Genomic DNA, 14,807 nt, shown 5'->3' on the forward strand with positions numbered 1-14,807 from the left:
GTTATTTTAGCAATCAACACACCTTTATTTTCTACAGTATACCAGAAGTTTTTAAAATCAAAACACACACACACACACACACACACATAAACACACACACACGTGTGTAAAAGGTAGCCAGTACGAGCGAGCCCAAGGTAACAAATTTAAATGCCCAGTCAAACAACAATACCAGATCCGTCGCGGAGTAGCCGGAGTCCGTCAGCCCGTCAGCAATGTAGAAACACGAAGTCGAAATGGCGAGATAGACATATACAATTCTTATGTCTAGTATGGATTTCAGAGGTCCGCAACTACGTCCGCATCGCTTAAAGATATGCAGATAACTGAACTAGTGCAGTGGTCGGTCAGATTTTAATCCCTGAGGGAGGCCACGGGAAACGGCCTGTGTAGCGCCACCTCCTACCCATATCCCTTTGTTTGGACCGACAAACAGTAACACGACAACTGTTGGGATACGCTAGTGAGTAACAGTTCTTTGCACTATGATTCGGAGAGATCTTGCATACATTTTATGCAAAATGAAGCAAATATCATAGAGACATCTGTTCATTTTCATGAAGACTCACGGACATTACGACAGAACGGTGTATCAAGATGTATTTAACCGAGTTACTGTGTGTGACAATGATTGTCATTTAAAGGTTCCCATGTATAACTGGACAATGGTAATACGGTCTAAACACCGTCCGTAACAAACCCTTAAAGTATTTTTTTTTTCGACCCGGCTCGCACCGTAGAATACCTCATAATATGATCAGCTGTAGATAGTTTAATTAGTAGTGCTTTTTTCTTACTACAAGCTTGTTTCGGCTGCAGCGCCATTGTTATGTAAACCCGTAGATGTTACTGATTGTGAGTCTACTTACGTTTATAAAAGTTGTACATTAAGGTCAGTTTACATGTATACTTACGTCTAATTGGAATAGACGCCCATATTACATCATTGAGTAAACTGTCGACTGTCTATTATTGCTAGACAGTTGTAAGCAACATAATTTCTATTTCTGTAGAATTTTTTGTGAAAAGCTTTTGATAGCTGGACTGACAGTTTGTTCTCGTCGATGCCTCACTTTCACAACGTAATCTTTGCTAGTCCGTGTATAACACACTTCCTCCAACAGATCAAATTACCTGTCAGGGGAAAAGCCACATATAACCCTACAAGTTACTATTAGTAAACAAGTAAACTCAGCTTAACAGCACATCTCGACTGTTGAACTTCGACAAAGTCCCACATCACACGAATATTTTACCGAGCGAGGTGGCGCAGTGGTTAGCACACTGGACTCGCATTCGGGAGGACGACGGTTCAATCCCGTCTCCAACCGTCCTGATTTAGGTTTTCCGTGATTTCCCTAAATCGTTTCAGGCAAATGCCGGGATGGTTCCTTTGAAAGGGCACGGCCGATTTCCTTCCCAATCCTTCCCTAACCCGAGCTTGGGCTCCGTCTCTAATGACCTCGTTGTCGACGGGACGTTAAACACTAACCACCTACCTACCCCCACACGAATATTTTAAGACCCCCGGCTATTGATAAAGTATTTAGTGCGACCGCATGCCGCCCAAGTTAAACGATCACTTGAAAACTGTTGTTACTACTCCACGAACGTAACTGCATCACCGTTCGTGTGAAATGAACTCCTCTTTTCACACCATCCGTTGGCTTCCAGCTGGTCTCAGGGCATACTACAAGCGCTGCTTCTGCCAATAACACACACGACCATCTTATAGGTCCGCACCAATCGGCTGCAGTCTGTCCCTCTTCCAACTTACAGTCTTTCTTAAATCTATTTATAAATAAAATTTAATGCTTAATGAAATGGAATATTTAATAAACTTATACTACTACAATAAAAGTATTTACATTATTTAGAAGTTCAGTTCATTCTGGTTCGAACGGTACTAGACAACATGCGGTACATTAAGTAATTTCATATAAATATTCAATAACGTACTTCCGCTAGAGTTGTAAAGCTATCATAACACTCTGTAGACTGTCGTAAGAGTAGTATACGGTAGGTTTCGTAGTAGCATTAGTCACTTAAGATCGTAGCCGCGTTACATGCACTCTAAGTGGGATGCATGCCTGTCGGACATCAACTCATTTCAGTTACTTTGTTTGTGTATGCGAGCAATGTCTTCCTAGATTACACTAGAAACTGGAAGTGCTGAACCATCTAACAATTGAGCGAGGATGTATAAAGGGCCGCCTAGCGTAAGAAACATTTTTATTCTACACAGTAATCTTCAAGTTCTAACCCTACTACCTCTCCGGCTAATTAGGTTTTTCTATATGACCGTGTACCTAAAGTGCCTAATATGTGGGAAAAAGGCATCAACCCCTAAGAATAATGCAGACCCGAGAGAAGTATATGAAGTTATAACCGAATCGCCACTGCTCATTATTTGAGCAATGACGATTAGACACAAAGTTCGGTTAACTTTATAAATTTTTATTACGTAAACTAGTTCTTGATTAGGGTAGTTAATTGAAAATTTGGAAAAAAGGTTTTAAAAGTATGTTTTTAATTAAAAGAGCTAACGGTCGCCACTTTCTCACCGGAAGAAGAATAATTAAACTGGAATTGAACTTTATACTCGTAAGCAATCTTAAGTAAGATTAGTTATGGGGGTCATAACGTAGGAACAGTACCAAACGCACACTTTCAAGTACATCACACCACACATGTCACAGTAATCAAATAATAATCAAATAGCAAACACATGCAACATATTATATTAATTTTCAAAGATAAATGAAAGTAAGATTGTTTACTGGCTGTGGACAGAAATTTCTTTTACGTTACTCACCGTAATACTGACTGTCGTAACTGTAGCAAGCAGAAAGATTGTTTGAATTTTTTCATTGGTAAGGACTGTCATTTACCTAGCTGCTACTCAGATATTTCTTTGTAATAAGAGTTATAAATTACGCCACAAGCTATAAATTATAACTGTGCTTTGACAGTGAAATTCAGTGTCCAAGTTACGTTAAGTTCAACTATCAATTATTTATTACACTCCTGGAAATTGAAATAAGAACACCGTGAATTCATTGTCCCAGGAAGGGGAAACTTTATTGACACATTCCTGGGGTCAGATACATCACATGATCACACTGACAGAACCACAGGCACATAGACACAGGCAACAGAGCATGCACAATGTCGGCACTAGTACAGTGTATATCCACCTTTCGCAGCAATGCAGGCTGCTATTCTCCCATGGAGACGATCGTAGAGATGCTGGATGTAGTCCTGTGGAACGGCTTGCCATGCCATTTCCACCTGGCGCCTCAGTTGGACCAGCGTTCGTGCTGGACGTGCAGACCGCGTGAGACGACGCTTCATCCAGTCCCAAACATGCTCAATGGGGGACAGATCCGGAGATCTTGCTGGCCAGGGTAGTTGACTTACACCTTCTAGAGCACGTTGGGTGGCACGGGATACATGCGGACGTGCATTGTCCTGTTGGAACAGCAAGTTCCCTTGCCGGTCTAGGAATGGTAGAACGATGGGTTCGATGACGGTTTGGATGTACCGTGCACTATTCAGTGTCCCCTCGACGATCACCAGTGGTGTACGGCCAGTGTAGGAGATCGCTCCCCACACCATGATGCCGGGTGTTGGCCCTGTGTGCCTCGGTCGTATGCAGTCCTGATTGTGGCGCTCACCTGCACGGCGCCAAACACGCATACGACCATCATTGGCACCAAGGCAGAAGCGACTCTCATCGCTGAAGACGACACGTTTCCATTCGTCCCTCCATTCACGCCTGTCGCGACACCACTGGAGGCGGGCTGCACGATGTCGGGGCGTGAGCGGAAGACGGCCTAACGGTGTGCGGGACCGTAGCCCAGCTTCATGGAGACGGTTGCGAATGGTCCTCGCCGATACCCCAGGAGCAACAGTGTCCCTAATTTGCTGGGAACTGGCGGTGCGGTCCCCTACGGCACTGCGTAGGATCCTACGGTCTTGGCGTGCATCCGTGCGTCGCTGCGGTCCGGTCCCAGGTCGACGGGCACGTGCACCTTCCGCCGACCACTGGCGACAACATCGATGTACTGTGGAGACCTCACGCCCCACGTGTTGAGCAATTCGGCGGTACGTCCACCCGGCCTCCCGCATGCCCACTATACGCCCTCGCTCAAAGTCCGTCAACTGCACATACGGTTCACGTCCACGCTGTCGCGGCATGCTACCAGTGTTAAAGACTGCGATGGAGCTCCGTATGCCACGGCAAACTGGCTGACACTGACGGCGGCGGTGCACAAATGCTGCGCAGCTAGCGCCATTCGACGGCCAACACCGCGGTTCCTGGTGTGTCCGCTGTGCCGTGCGTGTGATCATTGCTTGTACAGCCCTCTCGCAGTGTCCGGAGCAAGTATGGTGGGTCTGACACACCGGTGTCAATGTGTTCTTTTTTCCATTTCCAGGAGTGTATGAAAGCTCCTCTATTTTTAGCAAATGAATTAATACTGACTTTTGCATTATCCTATTTCTGACATTATTTATACTACAGCCAAAGATTTCATCATTACGTAACTGTCCTAAAGCTGGAAAAATTATGTTTTGGTAATCTAATACATTAACGTTCTCTTCATTTTCATTTCATTTTCTGATTATCTCGGTTCATACAAAGGAATAGGATGAATACTACTTGAGTAATGACTTAGGAAAATTATTTACGTGACAATATGCACGAAAACAATGTTATTTAAGCAATAAAATTCCAACTACGTTGGTCAGGATATTACATTCCTAGTTACAGAAAGTCGACATTTTACTTCACTTCATGATGCCGTTGGTTAGTCAAGTGGCTTCATTTAGAGGTAAAATAGGGAACAGGTTGATCTCCTTGCTATACCATAGCCAAATAATAAGGGCCCACAGTACCCTTGATGTTATGCGAATTACTCTTGCTGCATTTGTACTGTGTCCAATAAATAATATGCCATCCGCCAAACAACCATTTCAGTTTTCACTGCTCCGCACTTTTTCATAACCGCACCGGCGAATACACACAACCAACTGCACCAACCGTCTCCTAACGACTCCGAACTGCGACGTTTTTGGCGTGCTCCACGCCCAGCGATAATGCATTTGCAATTTATTACAAACTTTGACAATATCTTTTCCCTGAGTAGCCAGCGTGTCTATTTCGAAATTGTTAACATTCAATGTGTATTCTCTTTCTCAAATAACAAACAGCATTTATAACTTGATAACAAATTCTCAAGACTAATATTCAGCACAACTAATAATACAAACTTCGTAAAATACGTAAAAAATGTATGATCATCCACAGAGTAGTGGTGTTATAAAGTCTCTTACTTGAAAATATGCAGTGTTTGCAGCAACATTGGAACTGTCAATGTTTAATTCAGGTTTCATTCGAAACTTTTTGATTTGGAAGTTGAAACAGAGGCATTCTGTAAAAAAAAAAAAAAAAAAAGAAAATACAGATTCATCATATAGCGCTAGAAAATTCAACTTCTTGAAAGAATCTAAAGTTAGAAAAAGCAATACAAAAATGTATAAAACACTGCTTCAATACTTCGTCGAGCTTATATAAAACATATTTCTCCTATATATAAGCAAATTTCACCCTTATCAATAACAACAGGAAATTCTTGTCTTTTATCATGTTGAAGAACGTTTTATTTAGTACAAAATAACATCAGTAAGTTACATAGATTTGTCCTATTTGTACATGTAATCTGTACTTGCATCAGAAGTAACTGCTTTGGTTACATAAAAGTGCAGAAGCTACGCCATCAACGAATTTTAATTACATATGAAATGCAGTTTTTGTTTTGCAAGGATATGAAGTACACAACGGACAAACAAATAATAAAAAAACGATAACAGTAGTCTGCTCCCATTTTCTCTCTCACACATTCAATTATGTTTCTTTCCTACAAATGCTAGCAATTATACCGGTAATCCTTCCATTTACTACGTCATTTATGTCCTGTACCGAAACTATCGAACCGTACTTTTGGTAGAGCGCAACACTAGCTTCCGCACAGGGGGTTATTAAAGAAATAATTAACAACTAAAATACATTGATGACTCATGATGGAAGTATCATGACGGGTTCAGTGATTGTGTTCATGCGGAGGACATGATGATCTGGAGCTGGTTTGCGTTAAATCTACGTTATAACTTAACCCTATATTGAATTTGGCTGTGTAGTTTTATGATGGATAGCTAGAGTGCCAGGCTACGGTCTGATAGACTGTCTGTCGAGATAGGGCTTAACGCTCACTTATCGTTAAACTTTGTTTAGTTCTCCATTGATTTGGTTGCATTCAAAAGCTAACTTCCGTGTTATTGGAGATATCACAGATATCAGTATTTCAATAGAATCGTTATGACCGCTTGTTTTGTGTACTTAGATTAGTTCTACAGTGATCGTTTGAATTACTATTCAGTCTTTAATATTTCGGTATTCATTTTTTTAAGAGAAACAGAAGTTTAAATCCTTAGACCTGACCAAGAATCCTGTCCACCACTGTTCCCTTAACGAGCATTGAACAGCCCGCATTGAATTTGGACTGATCAGTCCTTCGTATCAACTCAGTAACCGCCGCTGGATTACAAACTACTCGGTGCTGCTCGAGCTGGCGGCTGGAACGACACCCTGCTGCGGCCGAACATTACTTTCATGCTCTCAAGGCTTTAAGATCTTAACTTTGCTCTCTGGGCCTTCTCCAGCATATGCGTTATGTTAGATACTGACGATATCATTTAATATTGGTGTGATCATTTTCCTCAATGTATGCACGTTTCGCATGTCGACTTCGATTTTAATTAACCCCTCAAACAATAATTTGTAGTAGCAAGTTTGGATAGCCTTGTTCACTATACGGCAAACCATCTAAGACCCAAGACAGGATACACTGAATATGCGGCAAGGTTTCGACAAATAATTATAAGTTCACGCAAGGCATAACGTGGGTTCAAAATGTGGAGACTAGAAATATACTCTGCAGGAATCAGCGTGGGTTTCGAAAAAGATGATCGTGTGAAACCCAGCTCGCGCTATTCGTCCACGAGACTCATAGGGCCATAGACACGGGTTCCCAGGTAGACGCCGTGTTTCTTGACTTCCGCGAGGCGTTCTATACAGTTCCCCATAGTCTTTTAAAAAACAAAGTAAGAGCATATAGGCTATCAGCCCTATTGTGTGATTGGATTTAAGAGTTCCTAGATAACAGAACGCAATATGTCATTCTCAATGGAGAGAAGTCTTCCGAAGTAAGAGTGATTTCAAGTGTGCCGCAGGGGAGCGTCGTAGGACCGTTGCTATTCACAATATACATAAATGACCTTGTGGATAACATCGGAAGTTCACTGAGGCTTCTTGCGGATGGTGCTGTAGTATATCGAGAGGTTGTAACAATGAAAAATTGTACTAAAATGCAGGAGGATCTGCAACTAACTGACGCATGGTGCAGAGAATGGCAATTGAACCTCAATGTAGACAAGTGTAATATGCTGCGAATACATAGAAAGAAAGATCCTTTATCATTTAGCTACAATATAGCAGGTCAGCAACTGAAAGCAGTTAATTCCATAAATTATCTGGTAGTAGGCATTAGGCGTGATTTAAAATAGAATCATCATATAAATTTGATCGTCGGTAAAGCAGATGCCAGACAGAGATTCATTGGAAGAATCCAAAGGAAATGCAATCCGAAAAGAAAGGAAGTAGGTTACAGTACACTTGTTCGCCCACTGCTTGAATATTGCTCACCAGTGTGGGATCCGTGCCAGATAGAGTTGATAGAGGAGATAGAGAAGATCCAACGGTGAGCAGCGCGCTTCGTTGCAGGATCATTTAGTAATCGCGAAAGCGTTACGGAAAAATAGATAAACTCCAGTGGAAGACTCTGCAAGAGAGACGCCCAGTAGTTCGGTACGGGCTTTTGTTGAAGTTTCGAGAACATACCTTCACCGAGGAGTCAAGCAGTATATTGATTCCTGCAACGTATATCTCGCGAAGAGACCATGATAAAATCAGAGAGATTAGAGCCTACACAGAGGCATACCGACAATCTTTCTTTCCACGAACAATACGAGACTGGAATAGAAGGGAGAGCCGATAGAGGTACTCAAAGTACCCTCCGCCACAAACCGTCAGGTGGCTTGCGGAGTATGGATGTAGATGTAGATATTGGCACCAAATTTCACCACTAGCCTGCCCAACGTCGCAGTGGACGAGTCACATGATGCGAAGGTCCTCACACCCCCTCTTACCGGCACATTACCCTCTCTTTTAACGCCTCTGCAATGCGGGTCATGACCACGACGCCCAGCGTTGAGATCGTGTGATTTTCTTTTGGTGGCCAAAGAAAACATTTCAGACACACCGCCACTCAGAATAGACATGAAAAGGCCTTACGGGGTGACATAAAGAGCGTCAGTGAAACCACCCCTTCCCTTGAGGCGCTGAATCCAAACTTTTCGCGGTCGAAAACGATCGTTTGCATTGTGCCGAGCAACAGGACGAAGTTCTTGATAACCTTTGACATTGCTGACACCCCGGATTGATCAGTCCTCCGTCGCAGAGGCTTCAAAAGAAGGGATGACGTGTGGATAATAGGGGGCGTGATGACCTTCGGTCGTGTGACACATGTACGGTGCCATTGGGCAGAGTTGCGGTGAAATTTGGTGGCAGCGTGACATCATTTACCAGCCTTACATCTCATATGAACCACTGAGCCCTGGTCTTGGTTTCGCATGCGTCGACTTCTTTCTATTTGAATCGTTACCGAGACCGAGGGTGACTTTCCAGGGCTCCATGCTTTTGCACCATTACAGAGGAAGCTCGTAGGCACTTTTGGGATAAATTTTAAACTTATGCGTCGCAATGGGAGACAATTACGTTTTTTCGAAAAAGTGATCCTTTAATTGTGTTGTGCAGTGTAGTTGTTACGTGAAAGAGTGAGAGCAGTCCTGTTGTCGCGTTATAGTTGGACGAGTCATGTGACTGGGTTCTACTTCAGACTGTCGGCGCATCAGTCTTGTGCAATGTAGACAAGATGCGCGATTTCAGCGCTTCCGATTTCAGCCACGTCATTAGTACTCGACGCACGGGACGCAGACTTCAAGACTGGCTTTTGACGCACAACCGTGTCAAGGAACTTCTGTGCGCACCACGGTTCGGGTAAAACCCCATCTGTAAGAGCCGTGGTTAGGAAAGTGTAGGTGACATGATTCCCGGCTGACTTTAGGAGATTGCATCAGCGGAAAGCTGCACCACTGTGCACCAGGTCTTTCATCAGTTTATTACTGGATAACAAGAATCGGTGAGCAGTTATGTCGTCCAGAAGCACCTCCCCGTCATGCCGCACAGATTTCTCTACATCACAGGTGTAGGCCTGATAGCCGCACAGAGGTGAAAATAGCTGTAGAATCACTGCCGTTAGACGCACTGAACGTGAAAAAATTTCGCCTACATTGATGGCGTTTGGTAAACATAGGCACACACGAATGGTATGGTACAATTAGGTACGGATGCATGTCAATTAGTCCAGCCCATTTGCCGCCAAGTTACCGTTCAGCTGGATGATAGTGGTAGCCTGGTGTGTTGTACATTTATACAGGATGAAATGAGTTCACGTGCTTGCCTACACCAGCCTCCAGTATTCCTGTACCCTCAGTAAAATAAATCACCACCATGCAGCTCCAAAATGCTGTCCAAAGAGCTCGACATCCACTGCATTAACATAAGGTTGCTCGGGTGGACCACGAGATAACTTGATCTGAATGCTATTGAGCAAATCTGATGCTCTAGCATGCATGATGTGTTTACCTTTATCTCTGCTCCGATGGTTGTCCGTTGCGTATGTGTGGTGGTAGTGGTGTCACGGATCATATCGCTTTCGGTGAACGTGCAAAGACACGTCGCAGAAGTCATCATAGCAAAATGGTATGCCGTACTTTACCAGGTAGTTGTCTTTAATTTAGTGCTTGCGAGTGTAAAACATCAAGGTTCCTCTTCTGTGATAAACCATTTCAGCAGCTCTGAACGTATGTTCCTTCCATCCTGAAATGCTCCGTTTTATGCCAGTGATGAAGGCATAATGCTGCAGAAGTGTGCACTCGACGGATTTACGCATGCCGGTAGTGACAGAAATGCTGCCTGTTACACAGATAGCACGTCAGAAAAGGCGCAGTTCGGTGACCCAGTTTACGGCTATAAGAAACAGAAGCTGACAACAGAGAAAATACTTCTCTGTAGGCTGCTGTTTTATACGAGGAACCATGAAAACGTACGTTACACTTTATTATGGCATGCCAAGTAACTTCCACTGAATGCAGCACTAGACTTCTCATAGACACAGAGATATGACACTATCTTTCAACGTAGTCACCAAGTCTCAGGCAGTCGAGACATTCAGTTCCTCGATGATGGAAACGCGGTCATTGGTTACTTAGCCATTTTAGAGCCTGTGTGTGAACGTCCTCACTGTTGGAAAATCTCAGCGGTTGCTGCGAATCATTTCCTCTACTACCTGTACATTGATGTCGGTGATCGACGTCGATGGCCTCCCTTCCGGATCAGCATCACCCACGTCTTTGGGCCACTGGGCCAATTGTTGTAACCATTTCTCTACAACTGAATGCCATAGTGCATTTGGTCCATATACCGCCAGAATTTAATGGTGAATCCATGTGCTATTTACATACTTTGGTAACAAGAATCGTACTGACCCGCGTACTTCAACTTCGGATTACGTTTATAACTTCCACGTTTTTCGCGCGAACACAGTGATGCATCTGTTATCCGTACCGAAGCAGAACTGTCTCTGCAGGAACCCCGGAACATGTTGTCTCTTCTGACAGTCGTCATTCATGTTGTGCAATGGTCTTAGGATGGGACGACATGTGTAACTATCTTCGTGTAGTCCCTACGTATAGGGACCATAGAGCCAGCATCGATCTCCTGATTTTGTGCCTCGAATTATTTCTTACATGATATTTGGACTCCCTGTGTTCTTGTTGACAAGATATGCCTACTGTCGTACAGTAGACTTAATAGTTTATAATGCAGTCTTTCGTTGTTCAAGTTACAGCAACCCCATGCGATATGAACACTAGGTACTCTCGCTCAGAGGAACGAGCCCTACATCGTGCAAATTAAATTGCATTGCAGCCATTCCTCTGCACACTCAGTACACTGAAGGAGTACAGACTCTACTAACGTAGTTGTTTACATACTGTAGTATTCACCCACTATCTTTGACTCCAAATTCAGGTCATTTCATTACGAACTAAGTTTCTTGCGTCTTCGTTAAAACATTTCAGGGGAGCGCAAAAGTTTTCGCTTGAACACGGCTGTGAATCAACATTCCAAACATTCCCGTAAAATGGAGGTGACCTGAGTCTTTAATGATCAAAATCATATATCCTTCGAAAGAAATGTTCGGTGCCCTTGAAGAGTGTTTCTTGTTTTCGAACGCACATTTGATGTCACTTTGGGACAGTAGAAAAGAGTGAAAATACTAAGTACTACAGGGTGCTACAAAAAGGTACGGCCAAACTTTCGGGAAACATTCCTCACACACAAATAAAGAAAACATATTATGTGGACATGTGTCCTGAAACGCTTAATTTCCATGTTAGAGTTCATTTTAGTTTCGTCAGTATGTACTGTACTTCCTCGATTCACCGCCAGTTGGCCCAATTGAAGCCGGCCGGTGTGGCCGTGCGGTTAAAGGCGCTTCAGTCTGGAACCGCGTGACCGCTACGGTCGCAGGTTCGAAGCCTGCCTCGGGCATGGATGTGTGTGATGTCCTTAGGTTAGTTAGGTTTAATTAGGTCTACGTTCTAGGCGACTGATGACCTCAGAAGTTAAGTCGCATAGTGCTCAGAGCCATTTGAACCATTTTTTTGGCCCAATTGAAGGAAGGTAATGTTGACTTCGGTGCTTGTGTTGACATGCGACTCATTGTTCTACAGTACTAGCATCAAGCACATCAGTACGTAGCATCAACAGGTTAGTGTTCATCAAGAACGTGGTTTTGCAGTCAGTGCAATGTTTGCAAATGCGGAGTTGGCAGATGCCCATTTGATGTATGGATTAGCACGGGGCAATAGCCGTGGCGCGGTACGTTTGTATCGAGACACATTTCCAGAACGATGGTGTCCCGACAGGAAGACGTTCGAAGCAATTGATCGGTGTCTTAGGGAGCACGGAACATACCAGCCTATGACTCGGGACTGGGGAAAACCTAGAACGACGAGGACACCTGTAATGAACGAGGCAATTCTTCGTGCAGTTGACGATAACCCTAATGTCAGCGTCAGAGAAGTTGCTGCTGTACAAGGTAACGTTTACCACGTCACTGTATGGAGAGTGCTACGGGAGAACCAGTTGTTTCCGTACCATGTACAGCGTGTGCAGGCACTATGAGCAGCTGATTGGCCTCCACGGGTACACTTCTGCGAATGGTTCATCCAACAATGTGTCAATCCTCATTTCAGTGTAGATGTTCTCTTTACGGATGAGGCTTCATTCCAACGTGATCAAATTGTAATTTTCACAATCAACATGTGTGGGCTGACGAGAATCCGCACGCAATTGTGTAATCACGTCATCAACGTTCTGTGAACGTTTGGGCAGGCATTCTTGGTGATGTCTTGGTTGGGCCCCATGTTCTTCCACCTACGCTCAATGGAGCACGTTATCGTGATTTCACACGGGATACTCTACCTGTGCTGTTACAACATGTGCCTTTACAAGTACGACACAACATGTGGTTCATGCACGATGGAGTTCCTGCACATTTCAGTCGAAGTGTTCGTACGCTTCTCAACAACAGATTCGGTGACCAATTCCATGGCCTCCACGCTCTCCTGACCTCAACCCTCTTGACTTTCATTTATGGGGGCATTTGAAAGCTCTTATCTACGCAACCCCGGTACCAAATGTAGAGACTCTTCCTGCTCGTATTGTGGACGGCTGTGATACAATACGCCATTGTCCAGGGCTGCATTAGCGTATCAGGGATTCCATGCGACGGAGGGTGGTTGCATGTATCCTAGCTAACGGAGGAAATTTTGAACATTTCCTGTAACACAGTGTTTGAAGTCACGCTGGTACGTTCTGTTGCTGTGTGTTTCCATTCCATGATTAATGTGATTTGAAGAGAAGTAATAAAATGAGCTCTAACATGGAAAGTAAGCGTTTCCGGACACAGGTCCTCATAACATATTTTCTTTCTTTGTGTATGAGGAATGTTTCCTGAAAGTTTGGCCGTACCTTTTTGTAACACCCTGTATATGGTAGACTAATAAACGAGTTATTACCCGTAAAACTAACCATTACTTCTCCTCTTCTTAGGTAACTGACTGTCGCCACAGGAAGGGCACGCGGCCCCATTGTGTACAGTTGAGCCTGTACTGGACGGGATGAACGCTAATGAAAAAAAGGAGACGAAAAATTGAATGTGGCAAAGTTTTAGTCCCGGCCCGGTACAGAGCATAAATTTCTGTGGAAAGTTCAAAACAGCGTACAGTCATCTGCAGAATCACAGTTTCACTTCGGAGACAGCCTGTAGATCACAGCTAAGTCGTTATAGCGTACATATTGCTGCTTTGTGAAATTTCCATTCATAAACATAAAGCATTTATCGTCAAATTTTGTATTCCCTATTCACTTAAATCATGATTAATTCCCTCATGTTTCGGCTGATTTATGAACACAATTTGAAAGTGAATAGATGGTCTGAAAGTAATCATAAGAAGATAACTAACACTGATAACATTCCTATCGAAAAAAAGAATGAAAGAACAGAGAGAGATACAAAACCACATGATGGTTCAAATACGCGTCCGCCGTCCAGATACTGGGATAGTGCCTTTGAAAAGGCACTGCCGTTTCGTTCCTCATACTTGAAACCACTTACGCTTGACCTCCTTCACAAAGACGTCTTTGTCGACGGGACATAAAATCCTAACCTTCCTCCCTCCCTTACTTCCTCCCTTCCCATCACCAAAAAGATTTTTCTTTCTGCCAGGGATTATATTTCTATTCATTTCTTCGTGTAATAAATATATCTGAATTCTGACGAAATTAGAGGGAGAGTTTCGAAATTAATCAAGGAGTACTATGCAGTATTTATATCCCTTGTCTCAGTTTCCCACGAAATTCTAGTATACTGCTCCGTTAACTGTGTTACCACTCTAAAATGATTTTCGACGCCTGAAGTAAAAGGGGAAAAAGGAGTCAAGCCGCTGTTATAACTTTTTTAACGGAAATTTCTTACCAGCTAAAGCACTTTTAGCTCCAGGAAGTAGCAGACGTGGAGGGAGCCAGACCGGATGAATAAGAGGCGTGTGCAACAACTTCAGCCCAAGTTAGTTAAGTTTGGCCGGTGTCGGTGCAGCGTACAGGAAGACTCTGCTTCATAACTGAGTAACGCATGCGTCCATTCCATACTCTCTCCTGTAATATTCTATTATAACTGCATTTATAGTAAAGTTTTGGATGACGATCGTCGTGATGGGCTTTTCTAGGGGCTGATAGATATCGTCACAGAATTAGCATATGAGAAAACCATGGGAACAGTTTACTAGAGTGAACTATATGAGTAATGACTATGCTATCTGCAACATGCCAACTGATCGTAAAAGATGCATTATATCGTAACAGTGGGTGGTAATGGGAAACTGTAACTGTTCCTATAGATTTGCGTATAAGTGAAAATTAGTTTTTGCTTATCATTCACTGTCTCACAACGCAGGCGAAGTGCAGTAGTAATAAGACTTTCTCATTACATAAAATAAAA

Source organism: Schistocerca cancellata, chromosome 4, assembly GCF_023864275.1.
Source record: "Schistocerca cancellata isolate TAMUIC-IGC-003103 chromosome 4, iqSchCanc2.1, whole genome shotgun sequence".
Classification (NCBI taxonomy): domain Eukaryota; kingdom Metazoa; phylum Arthropoda; class Insecta; order Orthoptera; family Acrididae; genus Schistocerca; species Schistocerca cancellata.